The 25,150-nt window shown below is 42.3% G+C and overlaps 1 protein-coding gene and 1 pseudogene across 4 annotated transcripts in view; both read right to left on the bottom strand.

The window, feature by feature from the left end:
• Positions 1–12,064, bottom strand: part of NDRG4 (NDRG family member 4) — a 79,886-nt gene extending 67,822 nt beyond the window's left edge. The window contains exons 1-2 of one of the 3 annotated variants that reach the window (XM_079907413.1): positions 11,787–12,064; positions 10,903–11,316 (exon numbers count right to left, since the gene is read on the bottom strand). The gene's annotated coding sequence lies outside the window, so the exon portion shown is untranslated. Of the gene's footprint in view, positions 1–10,902; positions 11,374–11,786 lie in introns of those variants that run through there. The other 2 variants (XM_079907414.1, XM_079907412.1) reach the window with 2 other exon arrangements.
• LOC307178840 (non-histone chromosomal protein HMG-14-like) lies at positions 1,522–4,068 on the bottom strand (annotated as a pseudogene). The gene has a single exon. The product of its transcript is annotated as a non-histone chromosomal protein HMG-14-like (transcript).
• Positions 12,065–25,150: the final 13,086 nt, after the last annotated feature.

The raw sequence follows: 25,150 nt of genomic DNA on the forward strand, positions 1-25,150 counted from the left end.
CACACAGTAATCAAATTGGCAAACATTAAAAGACAAAGAAAAGTTATTGAAAGTAGCAAGGGAAAAATGACAAATAACATACAAGGGAACTCCCATGAAGTTAACATCTGATTTCTCAACAGAAACTCTACAAGCCAGAAGGGAGTGGCATGATATACTTAAAGTGATGAAAGGGAAGAACCTACAACCAAGATTACTCTACCCAGCAAGGATCTTCTTCAGATTCGATGGAGAAAACAAAAACTTTACAGACAAGCAAAAGCTAAGAGATTTCAGCACCACCAAACCAGCTCTACAACAAATGCTAAAGGAACTTCTCTAAGTGGGAGACACAAGAGAAGAAAAGGACCTACAAAAAGAAACCCAAAACAATTAAGACAATGGTCATAGGAACATACATTATCGATAATTACCTTAAACGTGAATGGATTAAATGCTCCAACCAAAAGACAAAGGCTGGCTGAATGGATACAAAAACAACACCTATATATATGCTGTCTACAAGAGACCCACTTCAGACCTAGGGACACATACAGACTGAAAGTGAGGGGATGGAAAAAGATATTCCATGCAAATGAAATCAAAAGAAAGCTGGAGTAGCAATACTCATATCAGATAAAATAGACTTTAAAATAAAGAATGTTACAAGAGAAAAGGAAGGACACTACATAATGATCAAGGGATCAATCCAAGAAGAAGATATAACAATTATAAATATATATGAACCCAACATAGGAGAACCTCAATACATAAGGCAACTGCTAACAGCTCTAAAAGAGGAAATCAACAGTAACACAGTAATAGTGGGGGACTTTAACACCTCACTTACACCAATGGACAGATCATCCAAAATGAAAATAAATAAATAAACAGAAGCTTTAAATGACACAATAGACCAGATAGATTTAATTGATATTTATAGGACATTCCATCCAAAAACAGCAGATTACACTTTGTTCTCAAGTGCGCACAGAACATTCTCCAGGATAGATCACGTCTTGGGTCACAAATCAAGCCTCAGTAAGTTTAAGAAAATTTAAATCATATCAAGCATCTTTTCTGACCACAATGCCATGAGATTAGAAATCAATTACAGGGAAAAAAATATAAAAAACACAAACACATGGAGGCTAAACAATACGTTACTAAATAACCAAGAGATCACTGAAGAAATCAAAAAATACCTAGAGACAAATGACAATGAAAACATGACGATCCAAAACCTATGGGATGCACCAAAGCAGTTCTAACAGGGAAGTTTATAGCTATACGAGCCTACCTCAAGCAACAAGAAAAATCTCAAATAAACAATCTAACCATACACCTAAAGGAACTAGAGAAAGAAGAACAAACAAAACCCAAAGTTAGCAGAAGGAAAGAAATCATAAAGATCAGAGCAGAAATAAATGGAATAGAAACAAAGAAAACAATAGCAAAGATCAATAAAACTAAAAGCTGGTTCTTTGAGAAGATAAACAAAACTGATAAACCATTAGCCAGACTCATCAAGAAAAAGGGGGAGAGGACTCAAATCAATAAATTTAGAAATGAAAAAGGAGAAGTTACAACAGACACCGCAGAAATACAAAGCATCCTAAGAGACTACTACAAGCCAACTCTATGCCAATAAAATGGACAACCTGGAAGAAATGGACAAATTCTTAGAAAGGTATAACCTTCCAAGACTGAACCAGGAAGAAACAAAATATGAACAGGCCAATCACAAGCACTGAAATTGAAACTGATTAAAAATCTTCCAACAAACAAAAGTCCAGGACCAGATGGCTTCACAGGTGAATTCTATCAAACCTTTAGAGAAGAGCTAACACCCATCCTTCTCAAACTCTTCCAAAAAATTGCAGAGGAAGGAACACTCCCAAACTCATTCTATGAGGCCACCATCACCCTGATACCAAAACCAGACAAAGATACTACAAAAAAAGAAAATTACAGACCAGTATCACTGATGAATATAGATGCAAAAATCCTCAACAAAATACTAGCAAACAGAATCCAACAGCACATTAAAAGGATCATACACCATGATCAAGTGGGGTTTATCCCAGGAATGCAAGGATTCTTCAACATACGCAAATCAATCAATGTGATACACCTTATTAACAGATTGAAGAATAAAAACCATATGATCACCTCAATAGATGCAGAAAAAGCTTTTGACAAAATTCAACACCATTTATGATAAAAACTCTCCAGAAAGTGGGCACAGAGGGAACCTACTTCAACGTAATAAAGGCCATATACGACAAAAAAAAAAAAAAAAAATTCAGTCCCTGCTTTGAGCTCGGCTCTTTGGTGAAGTTTTCCCCTATAAATCATATCTTAGGCATTTTTTTTCATAATTGAGATTTTACTGATTGTTTTGAGGATCAGTACACACACATTTCAATTTGTACACAATTCTCAACATACATACCAAAAATCTAAAAAGTCACGTAGCTGTGATTCTTTTCTGAACAGTTATTCCAGGGACTTTCCAGCTTAAAATTTGAAGGCAAAATTTCCTTCACAGGATATCAAGTACCAATATCTTCAAATATTGATAGGCTGTTACATTGTAAGTCCCACTAATTCACAATATCATATACACTACATCCTCAAATTGTCAGTCGTTCACAGCACATTAACAGTTACGAGAACTGGACTACCACCGACCAAAGATGTTACAGAGTGCACAAAACTCTGCCCAGGAGAGCCAAGAGCAAGGGGTGAGTGGTTTGCTTTAGGAAACAATTCTACCAAAAGTAACATGGGAAGAGAAGTAATGTAAAGGGTTTAAGACATTAAATGCACAACTGACTCCAAACTGCCATTTAGTACGCTTTGTATTATAGGCTATAAAAGCTACCCTCCATCTGTGGAATGTTAAGCTGACACACAAGACAAAGCCTCGCATATTCAATATCCCACTATTTTCTGGTTGTATCAAAAAATAAACAACCACCAAATGATTTCACCTCTTAAAAAAAGCATTTACACTCAAAAACTGGGATGAGGTGGGATTCCCTCCTTTTTATGTTTCTAGAGCTACTAAAAAACTTGCATTTACGAAATAGTTGATATTCCTCTGGATTGTACAAGAAAGGAGACAGGGACCACTGATTGGACCAGGTGTGTGATATTAATCAGATTTGGCTTCTTTCTCTCCTGCTTCATCAGAAGCTGGGCTCTCCTCGTTTTTAGTTTCTCCATCTTCTGCAGCTAAGTCTTCTTTAGTCTCTTGGTTAGTCATTTCAGCCTGTTTTCCCTTTGCTCCCCCCCTTTTTCCTTTTGTTTGCACTTTTTTGTCTGAAGATTTATCCTTTCCTGCCGCCTTTTTTTTGGCTTCGTTTCCACTTTTGCAGGAGGCGGTTTAGCGGACAACCTTGCCCATCTCCTCTTGGGCTCCTCTTTCGCCGCCCCCTCGGCGGAGCTGACCTTCCTCTTGGCATCGCGGCGGCGGGGCGGGCGCGTGCCCGGTGCCTGCGGGCCGCGGCGCACCGAGAGCCTTCTCGAAGCTGGGCTGCCTGGCCGCTGCCGCTTCTCTCGCCGCCCGAGCTGGGGGGACCCGCGGCGGGAGGGAGAACCGGATGGAACCGGATTGGGAGCCCACCCCCAACATCTTAGGCATGTAAAGCCCTGAAGCTGAGCCAGTTTTGACATCGTGGCTTTTACCTACTCTATTTATAATGTCTCTATTAGCTTCCTCCCAGGTTAAGGGGCCAAATCTACCTGCTCTTTCTATTCTCCGAAAGCACAAGGAATTGAAATGGCAACAAACAACTAGTCTAGCTTGATGCTGGAGATGCTATTATTTCACTGTTTAGACAACATGAAGTTTAGAAAGGATAAAGTCCTGCCCCAAGGTCAAAACAAGCCAATGACACAAGAACAGGACAGAAGAGATGGGACTGAGGTAGATTTAGGTGTTCAGTTCATTTCTAGCTTAATGAGCACAGCTTAATGCGAGATTCCCAGACACAAATCGAACAAGATGCTTACTCTGTACCAGTGGGCAGGGTCTAGAGCAGTGGGTCATTCTGGGATTGACATTTTGAGAGGAACATGGGCACATTGGGAATTGTCAGGAGGGCAGTGACCAGGATGGCTACCATGTCTATATGAGAGACAATAAATGAATTGAGAAAACGAGTTTATACTTTGAACTAGAAATTTCTAGGTCTCTTGCTGAATTAATTTTCTACTTCTGCTATAACAAATTACTATGAACTAGGTGGTTTCAAAGAACACAGATTGAAAGGATTCTGGAAAGATAGTTGGATGGGAAGCATCAGCAATCTATCTCCCCCCGCCCCCCAGACAACAATTGTACTGGCAGAATCTGTCTCATGTAAGTATTTTGGAACTCTGGAGTCTATTGAAGGATTGCAACTTCCAGGGGAAGGCTTGGACAGGTAAACTGTGCTTCATTTTGGTCAGTTTCAGCTCTGAGCATAGCAGTTACCCATCCCCCCATTCCCATGGTGGGCAGCTGTTTGAATACAGCTTGTGGGAGCCAGGTTGGGCAGAAGAGGACCCTGTGCTGCAAATGTTGGCGATCTATGCTGACTGCCCATTGCTGCTTCTGATTAGATTGTTGCTGCCCCTCCACCTCCAGCTGAAGTGACTTCCAGGGGATTTAAAGGGTGGGTGCCCTTTACTGCCCTCTTCATTTTTCTCTTTTTCCTCCTTTTTAGAGCCAAACATTAAAGACAAGGATACTGTATTAGGGTTCTCCAGAGAAACAGAACCAATATGATATATGTAGATTGATATCTCTATATAGATATCTCCCTCTCTATGTATATCTATATGAAATTTATTATAGGAGTCAGCTCACGTTACAGAGGCTGAGAAGTCACATGATCTGCAGTCTGGAGAATCAGGAAGGCCATGGGCATAATTCAGTAAAATGCTGAAGGCCTGTGAACCAGGGGGTGAGGGGCTGCTAGTGCAAGAAACAGGAGCTCTGATATCTCTGAGGGCAGCAGAAGATGGACCTCCCAGCTTAAGAACAGGGAGATAATTTGCCCTTCCTCCGCCTTTTTGTTCTATTCAGACCCTTGATGCATGGGATGAGGCCTGCCCACATTGGTGAAGGCAGATCTTTTTCACTCAGTGTATTGATTGTCTTCTAATCTCTTTGCTAATCTCTTCTGAAAACACCCTCACAAACATACCCAGAAATAATTTTTTACCAGCTATCTGGGCATTCCTTAGCCCAGGCAAACTGACACAAAATTAACCATCAGACATGCAAAACAACTGCATATATGGGGGAAGTTAGCAAGTGATCGTGCATGCCCAAGGAAAGGCTCTGAAAAGACCCAAGACTTTAAACTATACCTCAGCTGATCCTTGTCACATAGATAGCCTACAGCAATGGGAAGCAAACAAACAAAAAAATGCTATTAAACAAAGCAGTAACAAAAAACAGCAAACTCTGGGTAAGAGGGAGAATCTGGTCTCCATAATTACCACATTAGTAAATCCAAATATTCAATTTTTTTCCAAAAAAATCATAAGGCATACAAATAAACAGAAAAGTATGGCCCATTCAAAGAAAAAATAAATAAAACCAACAGGAACTATCCCTGAAACAGACCTGATGGCCAATACAGCAGACAAAACAACTTTTAAAACAACTGTCTTAAAGACGCTCAAAGAACTTAAGGAAGATTTGGAAGAAGCCAGGAAAATGTATGAACAAAAATGGAAACATCAATCATGAGACATAAAACCTAAAAAGAAGCCAAAAAGAAATTCTGGAGCTGAAAAGTATAATAATTGAAATGAAAAATTAACTAGAGGGATTCAAAGGCAAATTTGAACAGCCATAAGAATCAGTGAACTTGAAGATAGGACAATGGAAATAATCAAGACTGAGAAACAGAAAGAAAAAGATTCAACTCAAAGCCATATGAAGAAACAAAGATCCCAGTAAAGGTACATAAACAAGTAATTATAAAAGCTAACATTATTGTAACAATGGCTTATAATTCCACTTTGTTTTCTAAATGACTTGAGACTAATGCATTAAAAATCATTATTAGTTTACATTATTCTGGGGCACACAATGTATAAAGGTGTAATTCTGTGATAACAACAGCAAGGGGTGGGGATGGAGCTGTAAAGGAGCAGAGTTCTTGTATATTATTGAAGTTAAGCTGGTATAAATTCAAATAAGAGTGTTATAACTTTAGTATGTTAACTGTAATCCCCATGGTACCCACAAAGAAAATAGCTATAGAATATAAACAAAAAGGAATGAGAAAGGAATTTAAACATTTCACTACCAAAAAAAAAAAGTCAACTAAACACTAAGGAAGACAGTACTGTAAGGCAGGGAGTGAGAAACAAAGCCGTAAAATGTATAGAAAACAAATAAGATGACAGAAGTCTCTCCTTCCCAGTAACTACTCTTAAATGTAAATGGATTAAACACCCCAGAAGACAGACTGGCAAAATGGTTAAAAAAACACAGTCCAACTATATGCTATCCACAAGAGACTCACTTTAGATCAAAAGTGAAAGAATGGAAAAAGATATTCCATGCAAACAGTAACCGGAAGAGAGCAGGGGTGGCTGTACTAACACTGGACAAAACAGATTTTTTTTTTACAAAACAGATTTTAAATCAAAAAGTTTACAAGAGACAAAGTAGGACATTATATATTAATAGAAATTTGATATATCCTCTTGCTGTAATATTATAAACACATTTCTAATGACATACAACTGAATAAATAAAGCAAAATTTGACAGAATTGAAGAGAGAAATAATGGATAGAGCAAGCAGACAGAAGTAAGGAAATAGATACAACAAACCAACTATATATAACAGACACTGCACACTCTACCCACCACCAAAAGCATACACATTCTTATGTGCACGCGGATATTTTCCAGGTTAGACCATATGTTAGGCCACAAAAATTAAGTGTCAACAGATTTAAAAAGATAACTATCATATTTTCTCTGACCACAATGAGATAAAGTGAGCAATCAGTGACAGAAGGCAAACTGGAAAATCCACAAATATATTGAAATTTAACAACACACTCTTAAACAACCAATGGATCAAAGAAGAAATCACAAGGTGAATTAGAAACTCCTTAGTTTTAATGAAAACAAAAATGCAACATACCAAAACTATAATGTAGCAAAAGCAGTCCTAAGGGGAAAATGCACAGCTATAAACACATTAAAAAAAACAGATCTCAAATTAATAACATAACTTTACAAGTTAAGGAACTTGAAAAAGAACAAACTAAACCCAAAGCTAGCAGAAGGAAGGAAATAAAGATTAAAGAATAGGGGACTTCCCTGGTGGCGCAGTGGTTAAGAATCTGACTGCGGAGCGGCTAAGCCCGTGAGCCAATGGCCACTGAGCCTGCGCGTCCGGAGCCTGTGCTCCGCAATGGGAGAGGCCACAACAGTGAGAGGCCCGCGTATCGGGGGAAAAAAAAAAAAAAGTGCTGGGAAAACTGGATATCCACACAGAAAAGAATGAAGCTGGACCCTTACCTAGTGCCAAGTATAAAAATTAACTCAAAATGGATCAGGACCTAAATGTAAGACCCAAAACTATACAACCCGTAGAAGAAAACAGGAAAAAAAGCTTCATGACACTGAATTTGGCAATCATTTCTTGAATATGACACCAAAGGTATAGGCAACAAAACAAAAAAGATAGACTGGACTTCATGAATATTAAAAATTTCGTGCATCAAAAGATAAATATCAACAGGGTAAAAAGGTAACCTGCAGAATGGAAGAAAATATTTGCTAATCATATATATAAGGGTTTAAAGTAAAAAGCAAAAATAAACAAATGGGACCTAATTCAACTTAAAAGCTCTTGCACAGCATAGGAAACCATCAACAATACAAGACAACCTGGGGCCTCCCTGGTGGTGCAGTGGTTGAGAGTCTGCCTGCCGATGCAGGGGACACGGGTTCGTGCCCCGGTCTGGGAAGATCCCACATGACGCGGAGCGGCTGGGCCCGTGAGCCATGGCCGCTGAGCCTGCGCATCCGGAGCCTGTGCTCCGCAACAGGAGAGGCCACAACAGTGAGAGGCCCGCGTACCGCAAAGACAACAACAACAACAACAAAAAACCCCACAAGACAACCTACTGAATGGGAGAAAATATTTGCAAATTATATGACTGATAAAGGATTAATATCCATCATATATATAAACAGCTCATACAACTCAACATTGATAAAACAAACAACCCAATTTAAAAATGCACAGAAGAACTGAAGAGACATTTTTCCAAAGAGGGAATGCATATGACCAACAGGCCCATGAAAAGATGCTCAACATCACTAATCAGGGAAATGCAAATCAAAACCACAATGAGTTATCACCTCACACCTGTCAGGTTGGCTATCATTAAAAAGAACATGAACTATAAATGTTGGCAAGAGTGTGGAGAAAAGGGAACCCCTGTACACTGTTGGGGGGAATGTAAATTGGTGCAGCCACTATGGAAGGCAGTATGGCTGTTTCTCACAAAACTAAAAACAGAACTACCATATGACCCAGCAATTCCACTCCCGGGTATATATATATATATAAAACAAAAACCAAAAACACTAATTCAGAAAGATACATGCACCCCAATGTTCACAGCAGCATTATTTACAATTGCCAAGATATGGAAGCAACCTAAGTGTCCATCAACAGATGAATGGATAAAGATGTGATATACACACACACACACACACACACACAATGGAATACTACTCAACCATAAAAAAGAACGAAATTTTGCCATTTGCAGCAACATGGATGGAGTTGGAGGGCATTATGATAAGTGAAATAAGTTAGAAAGACAAACACTGTATGATATCACTTATATGTGGAATCTTAAAAAATACAACAAACCAGTGGTTTACCAATGGGGAGAGAGAAGAGGGAAGTGGCAATATAGGGGTGGGTGAGTGGGAGGTACAAACTATTGGGTGTAAGATAGGCTACAGGGATGTATTGTACAACGCAGGGAATATAGCCAATATTTTATAATAACAATAAATCTAGTGTAACTTTTAAAATTGTATAAAAATTTTAAAAATTAAAAAAAAATGGGCAAAGGAACTTGAATAGGTATTTCTCCAAAGAGGATATACGCATGGCCAATAAGCACATGAAAAGATGCTCGGTATCACTAATCATTAGGGAAATGCTCATCAAAACTACAATGATATATCACCTCACACACATTAGAATGGCTACTACTAAAAACAAACAAACATACAACAAAAAAAACCCAGAAAACAAGTGTTGGTGAGGATGTGGAGAAATTGGAACCCTTGAGCACTGCTGATGCGATATTAAAAACTAGTACAGGGACTTCCCTGGTGGCACAGTGGTTAAGAATCCGCCTGCCAGTGCAGGGGACAAGGGTTCGAGCCCTGGTCTGGGAAGATCCCACATGCCGCGGAGCAACTAAGCCCGTGCGCCACAACTACTGAGCCTGCGCTCTAGAGCCCACGAGCCACAACTGCTGAACCAGCATGCCACAACTACTGAAGCCCCCATGCCTAGTGCCCGTGCTCCAGAACAGAAGCCACCGCAATGAGAAGCCCATGCGCTGCAAGGAAGAATAGCCCCTGCTCACCGCAACTAGAGAAAGCCTGAGTGCAGCAATGAAGACCCAACGCAGCCAAAAATAAAATAAATTAAAAAAAACAAACAAACTGATACAGCTGCTGTTGAAAACAGTATGAAGGTTCCTCAAAAAATTTAAGATAGAATTACCATATGATCCAGGAATTCCACTTCTGGATATATACCCAAAAGAGCTGAGAGGAGGATCTGAAAGAGGTATTAGTACTCCAATGCTTATAGCAGCGTTACTGACAATGGCTAAAACGTACAAGTAACCCAAGTGGTCACTGACAAATGAATGGGTAAACAAAATTTTCTGGTTTAAAAGTTAGCTTTTTTGTTTTTTGTTTTAAAACACAGCAAAAAAGAATCTACAACTATCAAAATCTGCAAAACACCTGTAGAAAGGAGCTACCTTTTTTGAACTGTTTAATTAAAGCTTCTCTAGGATTTACACACCCATTTTTGATCATTAAGAGCATGGAACTTCTCACACCTGTTTGTGTCTCCACGGGCTTTAGACCCCAACATATTTACACACTTTAGTATTCTACATCAAATCAGCTTTCATTTAGCCCATTTATATTTTTTAAAAATAGAAAAGTGAAACAAAAACAGATTTAATTTCCTTCTGAAATCTGTTATGTAAACGTTTTGTTGAATTTAAACATCACAAGTTTGATAAAATTGTCAACGAGGTCTCTCACCCAGCCCACAGCCTGTGGAAAATCTTAATTACAGCAGATTCAAATACATCGCTACACTGTCAGCTGTTTTTTCTGCTTGGAATCAGCTACCTTGATGTTCTCATACTGTTTTAACCACCTCTTGGCGTCTCAGCTAAGAATGCCTGTCTCAGTTCTGCCTAGAAATCCACCACCATAAAATGGAGCATTATTCAGCCTTTAAAAAGAAGGAAATTCTGACATATGCTACAATATGGATGAATCTTAAGAACGTTATACTAAGTGAAATATGCCAGCCACAAAAAGACGAATACCATACGATTCCACTATATGAGACATTTAGAGTGGCCCAAATCAGAGACAGAAAGTAGAAGGTTGGTTGCCGGGGCAGAGGGGAGGGGGCAACGGCGAGTTATTGTTTAATTGTTTACGAGATGAAAAGAGTTATGGAGATGGATGGTGTTGATGAAACATTATGCATGTATTTAATGCCACTGAACGGTATACTGAAAAATGGTTAAGACAGTAAATTTTATCACTGTAAAATTTTTACCACTATAAAAAAATTGGAAAAAAAACCCCAAAAATTGATTATCTCACAGTTCTGGAGGTCAGAAGTCCAAAATGGGCCGGCAGGGCTGCATTCCTTCTGGAGGCTCTAGAGGAGAGTCCATTTCTTTGCCTTTTCCAGCTCCTGGAGGCTGTCCGCGTTCTTTGGCTTATGGCGCCTTCCAGCAATGGCGTCACCCCAAGCTCTGCTCTGTCAGCACCGCGTCTGCTTTCCCCCGGCTTCCTCCGCGCAACTCCTCCACCAACCCTGAACCTCCTGCCTCCTTCTTATAAAGTGCCTTATATTGGACACACCTGATAATCCAGAAGGCTTTCTCTGTCTCAAGAGCCTCAGCTTAATCACACCTGCAAGTCCTTTTGCCATGGAAGGAAACAAATTCACAGGCTCTGAGGACTAGGACGCCGGCGTCTTTGGGAAGCCATTACTCTGTTTACCGCAGTTGCCTAGAGAAATACGTGAGTGTGGGAGGGGGTAGGCGCAAGGGCTTCAATACTGAAAGCAGGGGTAAGCCCACGTCTGACAATAGGGTTGTGGTTGAACAACCGTGCAGACACTCTGTAGAATACTACGCAGCCATAGAAGGAATGAACTGGATGACACGGAAGGCCGTCCATGGTGCATTTTTAAATGAGAAGGACAAATTTCAGAAATTCTTAATTCATTTGTTTAACAAATATTTTCAGTGTCTATCATGTTCCTGAAGCTGGAAGTACAGAAGTGAATTAAACAAGGGTTTATACTCTCTTTCTGTATAAAAACTGTATGCAGAAATAGGTGTGTACAGGGAAAAAAGGGTCTAAGCTGGTAAATAAATACTGGTATGTTAACAGCGGGTATCTCGGGAGAGGAAGAGCAGGAAGTAAAAGCGGTGAAGGTTTGCCCTTCTTCTTTGGTTGTTTTTATATAGTTTTACCTTTTCAATGAGCATTTAAACTTGCTTGAAGTTGGCTAAAAATTTAAACTGAGGTACCGTTATTAGGAGAAGTTATCTATTATGTCTAACCCCATCTCATAATGACAAAACTGTACCACCTGCAAAACAGAAAGAAGGGAGGGAAGGGAGAGAGTGGAGACAAAGAAACATCCAGCTGATTGGTGTTAACTTGGAGCAGGCAAGGCTTGCGGGGCACTTAGCCAACAAGTGGAGCAAAGTGTCCCTCCCTCCCCGGCGGGAACTGGCAGCTCCTCCGGGTACGATTCTTTATAAGCTCTCCTGTGGCACCGGCCCTGTGCCTAGTGTACGCAGTAGGCAATCAATGACATATTGTCGACCAGCCGAGTCACCGATGGGAGCGCCTGTAAAGGTGTAGATGACACCCAAGCAGGAGGGGCAAGCGTCCTGTCAGGGCTCAGCTTCCACCCCATACGGCAACACCCACACCCACCAGCCTCACTTCCACAGCCATTCGTCTCCCCTCATTTCTAGCCATTTCAGATCAAAGTCTGGTCCTTCCCAAGCCCCCAGAACTTCCTGGTTTATTTGAAGCAGAGGTTCTGCGGTTGGAGGAAGTGGGTAGAAATTCCAGGTCACTTATCTCCGCCATGGTGTCCCCAAGATGAACTTGTGGTTTGCTACTTCTTTGCCCTGAACTGCAACCTCTGAGCTGGCCTTTCTGCCCCCTGCATGTGTCTCTGGGGCTGATGCTTCGTGGCTGCGGGGTGCAGGGAAGACAAGAGGGGTGAGGCGTGGGGCCCAGGGACCCTCGACCCTGGGCAATGTCATCTCACACTTGTAGACCTAAGTTCCTTTGATAAACATCATCTGAGAATCACACACCTGGCAAACAGGCTGTCCCGGGAACACGGCCCAGGAACAAACAAAACAAGCTTGTGTCTTTCATTTTGTTCTTGGTTCTTACTGTTCTAGGAAGAAAAAAAAGAAAAAAGACTGGACTTGAGTAGGCGAGACATTCACATGCTTTACTCAGAAAACAAGGAACCTCTGATTTTCTTGGAGAAACGTTGAGAGCTGTCTTTTCCTTTTAGTGCCCTTAAGCATAGACTGAAACAAGGAAGACATAATTTCAGTTCATTCCAATTGTCCCCTTGAACACCTACTTCATCCTTCCTAGACTGATCGTTGGACAGAATTAAAACTGCTCCCAAAGTGTAGTTTGATTCAGCCTGCGGGCCCTCCGTGAAGTGTCCCTGCCGCCTTCCGGCTCTGTCCTCCTCTCCTCCTGGATTCCCCTCAGGCACACCCTGCACGTCCCTGCCCCCAAGCCCTCATACCTGTCCCCTCGGCCTGGAACACGGTCCTACCATTTCCCTGCCTCCTTCAGATCCCTTCAGAACCTCAACCGCCACCCCATCCCAGCCCTCCCACCCCAGCCCTGCTTCATTTCTCTCCACAGCACTTGTCACCTTCTAATAGGTCACGTTGTTATTTTGTTCACGGTCTACCCCTTTTCTGATGTAAACTCCACCAAGGCATGGATTTTCATCCATCTGTTCACCACTGGAAACTCAGTCCTAGATAATGATTGAATCTGAGTCTTTATAGAGGAGTTTTGCATTATGTATCCAAAATCTTATAAATACGCTAATGCTTCCACGCAGCTATTCGACATCTAGAAATTTATCCCTGGGAAGTCATCACAGAAGTGTGCAAAAATAGAGTTAGAAATGTTATAAAAACCAAACACTGGAAATAATAAGAGCTGACATTTAATTAGCACTTACCATGTGCCAGACCCTGTTTTAAACATTTTACGCACATGAACGCTTTAAACTCCCGACCACCCTATAACCCACCTATTATTGTCTGGATTTTACAAGTGAGGGAACGGGCAGAGGGACTGAAGAGCACGCAGTCGAGCCAGGATTTGATGGGGTGCGTCTGCCTCGAGTCCATATTCTTAACACCCTATGGGTTACATGAGCTGTGCTTCAGCCACCCTGAGGCATTCGATGCAACCATTTAAAATGATGCTGTAGACAATGAATTTTTTCTGTTGGGGGGGACAAGGGACATGAACCCCTGAAATTATATGTAAATTGCGTGATCATACACATTGCTGGGAAGGAGGCAGCTTTATCAGATTCTCAGACATCCAAGAACCAGCGTTGTAGAATAATTCTTCTACATACGTAGTTCAGGTGAACGTATCCTGCACATGGGTTATCAACTGTTCAGCACAGTCTTTAAAAAATTTCTTTTTAGTTTCCCTCCTTCCACACAAGCTTTCCTCGTCTTGTCCCTAAACCACATTAACAACCTAGAAAAATCACCAGAGAAGACGCTTTAATGACTTGAAAAGATCTTTGTGAGATACAGTAAAAAGCTCAAATAACTATATGTTAATAGCTGTTATTCCTGGGTGATGGAATTATGAGTGTGTTAAAATTTCTTTTCTGGTCTTATTTGTATTCTGTGCACGTTTTGCAAGAACATGAATTACTTTTTGTAACCAAAGGAATTTTTTTTTTTAAGAAAATGGCACATTTGGGAAGGATAATTTGGAAGAAGCTATGAAAATTTTAAGCGTACCTGCCCTTTGATCCAGCAATTCCATTTCCAGGAATCTGCTGGACAGAAATTCTTGCCTGTGAGCCCGAATGTAAGTCCAGCGACATTCATGAAAGCATTGTGAAAATTAGTAAACAGCCCAAACCCTCAGAGAAGGTGAGTAAATAAAATAAACAAAATAAAATATTCAATAAAATATAATACCACCATATTAGAAAAACTGTGCAGCTGTTAAAAAAAAGAAAACACGGTAGCTAGATCTCTGACTCTCCCACAAGATGTATTATTTGGTAAAAACAATGGACGAGCGTAAGAGTGTAAAGGCCTTGAAAGGGGTCTGGAAGGAAGCCGCCTGTTTGTTGATGATGGTTACTTGCAGGGAGGCGCTGGGAGCTGGGCAGGGGAGGTAATGGTGAAGGGGACTTCATGTTCTGTTCTGGATTGTCTGAATCTTTTACATATTATTTATGTAACCAAATACAACACACACAGTTAAACTATGAAAGTTCTAAGATTAAAAAAGCCTCCAAACTCCGAAGTGCTTTCCCCCCACCATGCGGCTGCTCAGGGGCTCCACGTCCAAGATGCCAGGAAGTCTCAGGAAGGACCACGATCCTGGTTACTGTCAGGATTGGAAGCAGGCTCAGTCGCCGGGCAGGGGCAGGTGGTTATGTAAACGGGAGCGCAGACCTACTGCACATTCTTATGCCCTAAGCATGAGCAGCGATCGTGAGGATCTTGGAGCAGCTTGGAAATTAAGTGACAAAAGCCCAGTGGGAAACTACACATAGCGCGCCCAGGGTAAAGGCGGAGGGGCCACATTGTTGGCCAGGTGGGATTATATCATCTTGGCCAAACCTGTTTCTCCCTGGGGCTTTCTCATCACGGTTCCGAGGCCACAAACCTGCACACTGTGTTCCAGCCGCCCTGGCCTTTCTGTGCTGTTTCCTGCCCGGGGCCTCTGCTCTCGCTGCCTCTGTGAGCCTGGCTACTCCTTATACCCCCAGCCCTCTCACAGTTTCTCCATCACATTAGTCTGCGTACCTGCTTCCTGGGCCTATGCTTGTCTGAAATCGTCATGTCTACTTGATTCCCAATCTCCCCCACTAGCCAGCACTATTCTAGGGCTTACCGTGGGTGTGGCACGGCTCTAAGCACTTTACAGACCACCCAGTCAGTTCTTTCAAGACCCTACAACACCAGTACAATCATGACACCCATTTTACAGATGAGCAAAGTGAGGCGCAGAGGTACCCCACTTGCCCCCCAGCTGGGCAACTCTAAAGTGGCCAACGTGGGCTTCGAACCCAGGTGGCTTCAGCCCAGGACCTGAGTCCTTCATTACTAAATGATCCTGCCTAAAACCACGAATGAGATGAAAACCGGCACCCTATTTACTTTTTGAAGATTGGAACTGGCTGGAGGAGCAGCCAATGAACTTCACTGGCCACACCGGTACCGGACATGCCACGCCCAAGCTTTTAACGCCTGTGGTGATCTGAGGACATGATTTGACCTGTCTTTTCCTGGATAGAACAGGCCATAGATGAGAGAGTTCGCCAACTGCTTTTTGTGGACTTTCAAATTATTGACTCCATGAGCCCACTTCCCTTAGGTAATTCTCAGCAGGGTCTCACTGCATAAAGGGGGCCAGCCCTAACACCTGTGGAAATGCAACTCTGGCAGCGCCCCTGGCTGCAAAAAAATAGGGCTCAATGCCCATTTGGGTTCTATTTTCATTAAAACCCCATTAACCTGCTCTCTCAGGGTGATTAAAGTGTCCAGGACTGAGGCTCTGCAGTGCTGTAGGAGGCGGCTTTTTAAAAGTGAGCGTTCTGTTCTGTTCGCAGGCGGAAAACTTTCTTTTCAAAAGGACCCCCGGGGGTTGACGTCTCAGGCTGGTTCCCAGCCCCAAAGTGGGTTTTCTTAACAGATAATATGGTAACATCCTCTGCAGCTGGTCTTGAGTTAGCTGAGGTTGAAGATTAGGTAATTTCTCTGCTACTTGGTGTTTTTTCCTTTGTTTTTTTTTGTTTGTTTTTGGCCTGATTTTTGTAACTCAAAACCAGTTTAAAGTCTTCCAATGAATGTTCATTCCTTCCACACCTTGTAAAAGTCTAAGCACTGCCCCAGGGCACACGGAGGCCAGGTGTGAAGTTTCACTTGGCAGAGCTGTAGAGATGCATTTCTGTCTCTACTTTTTTTTTTTAACATCTTTATTGGAGTATAATTGCTTTACAATGGTGTGTTAGTTTCTGCTTTATAACAAAGTGAATCAGCTATATGTATACATATATCCCCATATCTCCTCCCTCTTGTGTCTCCCTCCTACCCTCCCTATCCCACCCCTCTAGGTGGTCACAAAGCACCGAGCTGATCTCCCTGTGCTACGTGGCTGCTTCCCACTAGCTATCTATTTTACATTTGGTTGTATATATGTCCATGCCGCTCTCTCACTTTCTGTCTCTACTTTTGCACCTTGAAATCAGCCAAACCCACGTGAGCCGGGCCCTGTCCTTCTTCCGTGCCCGGGTGGGTGCGACCCGCTGGCCGCGGTGTGCCCCCATCACAGGACTCTGCATTTTAACACTGGGGCACATTATGGAGCTGGGCAGCTTGCAACTCACCATTCAGTACATGGAGCATCTACTGGGTACAGGCTTGGTCCTTTGTGCTCTGGGGGATGCAGTAGGTCTGGGGTGGGGCCTGAGAACCTGCATTTCTAACAAATTCACAAGTGATGCTTATGCTGTTGGTCTGGGGACCACACTTTGAGAATCACTGCTATAAGATCTTGCTTAAATGTCACTCCCCTGGAGGCCCTCCCTTCCAGCCCCTCTGCCAACCTTGGGATGGCGCTTCAGCCATAGGCTCTCAGGCAATTTGTATGGCTTCTTGCTTGTGATGGCCTGGCCCCTGCTTCCCTCCCCCACTTCACTATCTGTCACTCTCATCCTTGGCCTCCATGCTCCTGCCACCCAGGCCTGCTTTCCCTTCCTCAGAATAGGCCAAGCCACAGACCCCACTTCTTCCTGCCCCAGGACCTTGGCACTTGCTACCCTCACTGCCTGGAATGTTCTTCTCTGGGCTCTTCACCTGGCCGACTGCATATCCTAACTTAGAGAGGCCTCCTATGAACCCAGTTTAAAGAAGGTCCCCTGAGCTGTTCCCCTTCACACGCCCTTTAATTCATATCACAGATCTTGTGTTAATCAGATCTAACCCCCCTTGAGAATGTAAACTCTACAAGGGCAGGGAGGAGTGACCATTCCACTCCCCACTGTAGACCCGGTGCCCAGCGCTTGCACAGGCTAGAGCATCACTGGAGAAGTGAAGGAATGGGATAAGTTTCTGCTCTCAGTGAAATCCACTTTGGAAGAGGCCGGAAAACCTGCCAGGCTTGCCCTGTGGGCTCTTCTTTCTGCAGACCTCCCTGCCATTAGGTCAACCATCAGCCTCTAAGCACTTTGTTTTGAGCGAGGGGGTGGGGTGGGGATGGAGGGAGGCAGTGGAGGTTTGGGAACAGCCAAAGTTGCAGCTTAGACACATAATCAAATCCAGAGGGCTGCACTGTGTTCTGCCAATTGAGATACCAGATTAAGCAGGCCAAGGGCCCCTGGGGCAAGATGCCATGCAAAATAACTTTTCAAAAATAGCAACTTGTATCTCAGGAATGAGCACGAATTGTCAATGACATGAGCAGTGTTTTGAAACAGAAAGAGGAGTCCTATTTATATTGCAGATAACGGTTATGTGATATAGGCATAACTTGGGCCAATTTTCCCAAAGGAGATGTTTAGGAGTGATGGCGTGGTGATGCCTGGAGAAGCTGTGTTGGAAGGACCAAAGCTGAAGAGAAAGACACCTAGTGGTGTGGTGGGAAGAGGATGTCCATGGTTCCTGGCCAGGCTCTGCTGCTTACTGGACAATACAGTGGAGCAGCTAAGATCTCCCTTCAGGATCAGCTGGATCAGGGTTCCAACCCTGGGCTCAGCGCTTGTTGCTGTGTGACCTTGGGCAGTTGCTTAACCTCACTAAGCCTGTCTCTGTCTCTGGAAAATGAGGGGAAACAGTAATTTCTCTCTCAGGGTTGTAAAGAATAAACCAAAAAAAAAAAAAAAAGAATAAAAGAAATAAAAAGATAATGTGTATAAGGTGGGTATCGTAGTGCCTGGCACAGAGTAAACACTCAATAAATAATAGATGTCATTAGCTACAACACTTAAAAAATTTTAATTGTGATTAAAAAAACCTAAAACTTACCATCTTAACCATTTTTAATGTACAGTTCAACAATGTTATATACAGTCACATTGTTGTGCAACAGATCTCTCGAACTTTCTCATCTTACAAAACTGAAACTCTTACATCTAGGTTTTTAACCCATTTTGAGTTAATTTTTGTATATTGTGTTAGGTAAGGGTCCAACTTCATTCTTCTATAGTAATACTTTTATATTGAAAAATTCCTCTTACCTATTTGTGCCTATTTTCTCTTTTATTGAAAAAAGGTAGGGTCTTCCCTGGTGGTCCAGTGGCTAAGGCTCCACACTCCCAATGAAGGGGGCCAGGGTTCGATCCCTGGTCAGGGAACTAGATCCCATGTGCCACAACTAAGACCCGGTGCAGCCAAATAAATAAATAAATATTTAAAGAAAAAAAAAAAGGTAGGTTAAGGACTTTTCTATTCATCAAAAGATACTACAAAGAAAATTAAAAGACAAGCCACAAACTGGGAGATTTTTTACAACACAGATAACTGAAAAAGGATTAGTATCCAGAATACTCCTATAGGTCAGTAAGAAAAAGACAAATGTCCTCAGAGAAAAATGAGCAAGACACAAAAAGGAATTTCACAGAAGAGGAAGCATGAATGGCCTATGAACATATAATAAAATATTCAGCCTCATTAGTGCTCAGGAAAATGCAAATCTGCATCACCATGAGGTATTATTTTATACCCATTAACTGGGCAAAGATTAAGAAATCTAATAATGAGGACTCATACCGAGCAGATGGGAGAGTAAATTGGTACATTTTGGCAGCATCTCGTGCAGTTGAGCACTCACAGACCCTACAAGCCAGCAATTTAACTTCTAGGTGAAACTTACCCGAGAGCAACTCTTAAATAAATGATTCAGATGTGAGGATGAATGTGCACAGTGACAATGTTTGTAATAGAAAAAAGGACTGGAAACGAACCAAATGTCCAGTGATAAGAGGATGCTTATAGAAATCGTGGTATGTTCCCAGAATCGAGTAACATTCAGCAGTAAAAATGAGCTGCAAAAACATGGTTGAAAGTTAAAACGTAAAATTGAGTGAAAGAAGCATGTGGGTGGCAGGGTATTATTTTGACAGAGTTCAAAACCAAATCAAAATAATATTCATTAGATATATAAAACAAGGCATAATAAACATAAAACCCAGAACTGTGGTAACTCTGGGGGCGGGGGCAGCAGGAAACCATGCAAAAGGAACCAGAAGTATTGATTATTTTCTAGAACTGAAGTGAGTGAAAGTCCCTGGGTATTCTTGTTATTATAACACTTCATAATCTAAAGATATGTTACTGGCATTCTTTTACATGTATTAAATGTAACATGATAAAGAGTTATTTTACCAGCCTGGAAAACAGTTAATTCTTACGGGCCCTTTCAGCTCTAAGCTACTGGGTAGCAGCTACCAATTGAGGGAGATTTGATAAGAAACTCTCCACTCCTCTACCATCTGTTTATTTTGGGAAGAATTTGGAAGGGGCAGGCGTGGCACTGCCTTGGAGGCCTCCAAAACAAATTCTGGGCACAAAACCCAGAGTAGAGGCTGGAGGTTTGTGAGAAGAGGCACAAAGAATGATCCTGTGGACAGGAGGGAGCGAGCTGGGTGAACTGTGGCTGACCCGGCTCCCAGGCCATCCTCAAACTGGGAAAACTGTTCGGCTTGCACCTTCCGACACTGTGGCCCAAATCTGACAGGGAATGAGTGGGACATCAGGCAGACACCTACCGTCCATTACACTTCTAGAAGGGAACAGGTGTGGAATCACTGAACAAAGGGGTCCCACAGAGAATATTACTAAGAAGTCACCCCTACACTATTTCTCTGTCTTTGGCTTCCCTGGGTTAAAGGCCATCTTGGGGGCCTGAAGACATAAGCTCTTTCCTGAGAGATTTATTTCACAGTGTGGGTCCCCAAGGGAACTTGCCACATGGTGTGGATGACATCGAAGGAGGTGGGTATGCTTGAGCCGTAATTAAGCAAGGCAATCCGTCCACCTCCGTGTAACTCAGCTAAGCAAACGCTATTCTCTCAACAGGTGCATCTACAATAAGCCAAGACATTTTTTTCCTATGGTTTCTTTGTTTTACTTGCAGCAGCAGAAAAGCCTTTTTAAATCACAATGGTCTATGGATATAACAGTCTTTCGAAATGGAGTGAGGTTTTTCAAATTTTATTGATTTCTTTTAAAAATGCCTTAAAAAGTAGAGAGCTTGATTATCACTGCTGACTACACACGAACATGATGTATCATGTTATATGGTGAGCTCTCCCTAAAAATCTTTAAAACGATCTAGAAATTCAGCCAGTAGGATCCTCTGAAATGTTGATCAAGGGCTGAGCTGCCTCAAAACCTGAGAAAACACCTCCTGGACTGCTCAGTGACAGGAAGAGAAGTACTTTACTTAATTCTTATCTGGTCTCTTGGATGAAGAAATGCGTGAACATAAAATGCTAAATTAGAAAATGACAGTGTCTTTTGCAAAGTTTTTAAAATGTTTTCCTCTTGAACCTAAGAGATAGCCAAGCGCCAAGGCCTCTTGTTCCCATTAAGATAAAGCCACTCTCCCGGAACACCCTTTGTCATCTCTCCCTCCAGTGACCCCGCCAATGGTGGCTTTTAACACTGGTTTCTGTCTTTCTTCAAGCATCAAAATGCCTCCTCACCACACCTGAATCTATTCATTGCCCCTGAATCTATACTTTTTAGCTCCTCATCTGCTTTCCTGCATCCAAAGAAACTGTCTTCAGGGAAGAACTTTAGTTGCCAAAAGGGAGCCACGCAAATCATGTGAGAATCCAAGAAACTTCTCTCTCAAGGGTGATACAGGAGCTGAGAATGTCATAAAGATACAAACCTCTGGGCTTTTTTCTTTTTTTTTAATTGGCCATAGGTGGGAGATGTTTGCAAAGATTAGCTGGTTCTCTGTGCTCCCTTTACGGATTCTGAAACAGTAGCAGTTCCCAGGCACTATTTTCAGAGCTGCGCTGACATTTGTTAATAATGTTAGGGTAGAAAGCCCTGCTCATTTTAAACTCATTTAGATACAGAGAAAATTGGCTAGTATGTGCCAGAAGTGAAAGGGGGAGAATATCAAGTTACCGCCCTCAGGGAGAGAAAGGAGAAGTTTTAAGTAAAATGAACGAGGCCTTTTCCCATCAGATGCAAGTACTGGGGAAAAAGTGAAAATTTCAGGTGAAAAGCAAATACTCTGTCCCTTCTTAACTAGCTCACCAGCAGCTTGCTCCTGTGCAAGCCCTACTAGGTCCCTAGTTGGCCCCAGTTATGCAGCCCAATGCAACGACGCCTTTCCAATAAGCCTACCTTCTGAAATGAATATAGGGAAGAATCTAATACTGTTTTGCTTCCCCAAATTGCTCTAAAAAATTATTGCTCCCTAAATGCAACGTAGAACTTTGGATTGGATTCTGGAACAACAAAAGGACATTAGTGGAAAATCTGGTGAAATCTGACTAAAGCCTGTGGCTTAGTTAGTAATACTTGATAAACGTACCATGATTACGTAAGACATCAGGGAAAGCTGGGTGAAGGATATAGGGGAACTCTGTACTATCTTTACAACTATTCTATAAATCTGAAATTATTTCCAAATAAAAAAGTTTAACGAAATGATGCCCCTTGAGTGGACTTCACTCTGATCTCTGACAGATAGGAGGCCTCTGGCTTCTGGGCGTGGCCTCCTCGCTTTAGACCAGGGGTCCCCAACCCCTGGGCAGACCGGTACTGGTCCTGTTAGGAAGCGGGCCGCACAGCAGGAGGTGAGCGGCGGGCAAGAGAGCGAAGCTTCATCTGTATTTACGGCTGCTACCCATCGCTCACATTACCGCCTGCAACCCTACCCCCACTCCGTCTGTGGAAAAATGGTCTTCCGTGAAACCGGTCCCTGGTGCCAAAAAGGTTGGGGACCGCTGCTTTAGACCACAACGCAGGCAACAGGAGAGCACACCCAGGAAGGAGAATGCTTGTCTCGTGTCCCAGAGGAAGGCTGCTTGGAAAGCAAGCCGCGTCTGACTGTGTCTGATTGTACTGCGTCTCCTTTGATTATCGAGGCAGAAAGGCAGAAGCCTGGAAAAATCAACAAAACGATCTCAAACAAAAGCACGCTGGGCCTGTCACATGTGTTAATCATTTGCTCTCGGAAGAGGGTAACTTTGTATTTTCTCAGACTTGCCCTTGATTCACTATACATTTTATTCACTATTCATTAATGATGGGAGATTTATTGTTCATTCAAAATGCCACTATCAAGAGTTAGCAAGAGAATTCCAAATTTTAGGCACTTTTCTTTAGGTTCAGGGCATTTAGTTGTCTTTTAAAAATTGTTTCTATGGTAAGACAGAAATAAAGACACAGACCTACTAGAGAATGGACTTGAGGATATGGGGAGGGGGAAGGGTAAGCTGTGACGAGGCAAGAGAGTGGCATGGACATATATACACTACCAAGCGTAAGACAGATAGCTAGTGGGAGGCAGCCGCATAGCACAGGGAGGGCAGCTCGGTGCTTTGTGACCACCTGGAGGGGTGGGATAGGGAGAGTGGGAGGGAGGGAGACGCAAGAGGGAGGGGATATGGGAGCGTATGTATATGTATAACTGATTCACTTTGTTATAAAGCAGAAACTAACACACCATTGTAAAGCAATTATACTCCAATAAAGATGTAAAAATAAATAACTGTTTCTATGTGTAATCAATATTAAGATTTTCATTTTACCTATATTAGATAAGGACTGTTGAAATTAAGGTTCTTGGAGTAATTCTTATAGTTTAAGCATCTATCCTATATTTTGTGCCACAAGTTACTTCAAGTATAGATTTTTCTCTTGAACACAAAGATACCTACTTTCAGAAATGTATGTACGGCCTCTGCAATTATTTTCTTTTGCCAAGATCAGTGTAAAATATTATATTTTCACTTAAACACCATTGTCCCAGATGGTGTAAAGATGAAAAGCTCTCCTGGAATTTCTTGAAGGCTGGTGGAACAGAAAGACTCAGAACAGGACTTGACTTCTGTATGAACTTGAGTGAGCTGCTCAATAATTCTGCATTCCAATTTCACTACCTCAGACACAGTAGTCCAGAAACTTCTCAGGTCCAGTGGTGCTCAGAGATTAACAAGCTCTATAAAATGTTCAGAAATCTCTTAGGCAGAAGGTGAAATTTTTGCTTAAAATAAGGAACAAATTACTTCTGCTGTGGAAGCAGTAAGAAAATTCAATACCAAATCACTGGGGTAAGGATGGACTTTTTCACAAATGGTGCTGGTATGACAGAGGGGCCTTTTTCTGACAAGGGAGGGTTTTAAGCAGAGAAGTAATAAGATCTGATTTATTTTTGAACAAGACCACTGTGGCCGCTCTGGTGAGAAGAGTCTAAAGGCGGGGAAGGGTGAATGAATGCAGGGAAGGAGTTGGGAGCTGACCTCAACCATCCCGGACAGGAGTGGAGGTGGGCAAGAGGCAGGCAGGTTCTGCCAATGACTTGAAGGTTGACCCAAAAGATATGAGAAAGACGGCCAAGGAGGACTCCTACGTTTCTGTCCTGAGCAGTAGGGAAGGATGTAGTTGTCAAAAACAGAGATGAGAAAGATGATAGGAGGAGACTGTGAGAGTAAGATTAGGGCCTCAGTTTCAGCCCTGTGGGGTCAGATGTTGAAGTGGAATGTCAAGCAGGTGGCTGGCTGCAAGTCTGGAGTTGCGAAGGGAGGTCTGGCTGGAGATGGAATTTGGGAGTCATCAACGTATAGATGGTGGTATTTAAAACTTGACACTGGAGGGAGTCAGAATGGCTAGAAGAGATCCGAGGACTGACCATGGAGCCATCCAAAACGCAGAGATCAGGAGAGTGGGAGGAAATGACCTGGGAAAGCAAAGCCTTGGCCCTTCCTCTCGGCAGCCCAACTTGTACCACAGGGAAAAAGCCTGAAGACAGTGAGGTCTTTTGTATGTAATTAAGACCAGAGTTACCTGGGAACAGAGCCTTTAAGGGGAAAGAGCACACATTCCTCCTTGTTTTTAAGAGTGATATGGTAGCTGAGCCCATCTGTTGACTTATTTTGAAAAATTCTCTTCTTTGAAGGGACCAAGAGACTGATTTGGGGGAAGGTTGCTGGGGAGAGGGTTAGTAACTGACAGCCTCGAAGGCAAATCTGTAATTGGAGATGGGCTTCGGAAGCTCCCTGTAATATAATTTGTTCAAAATTTAAAATGGAATAAATTCTACACGTGCATACCCACATATTCTTGGTATGTGCCTCTGAGCCAAATTTTTTTTAATAAGAAAAAAAACCGGCAGCAGCCTTAGGATTGACTTTAAAAACAAAGCTGTCTGTGAATCCAAAAATTAAAAAATATGTTTTTCTCACTGACTATGAATTATCTCTGGGCCCCTGACTATATGTAAATGCTGTGACAGCAATGGAAGTCCCTCTTTTCAAGGACACAGCTCATCCCTATGGAGAATGTCCCCCATATTTATGAGTATTGTGCAAACAAAAGAGCAGTTG

The sequence above is a fragment of the Stenella coeruleoalba genome (genome assembly GCF_951394435.1).
Source record: "Stenella coeruleoalba genome assembly, chromosome: 20".
Taxonomy (NCBI): domain Eukaryota; kingdom Metazoa; phylum Chordata; class Mammalia; order Artiodactyla; family Delphinidae; genus Stenella; species Stenella coeruleoalba.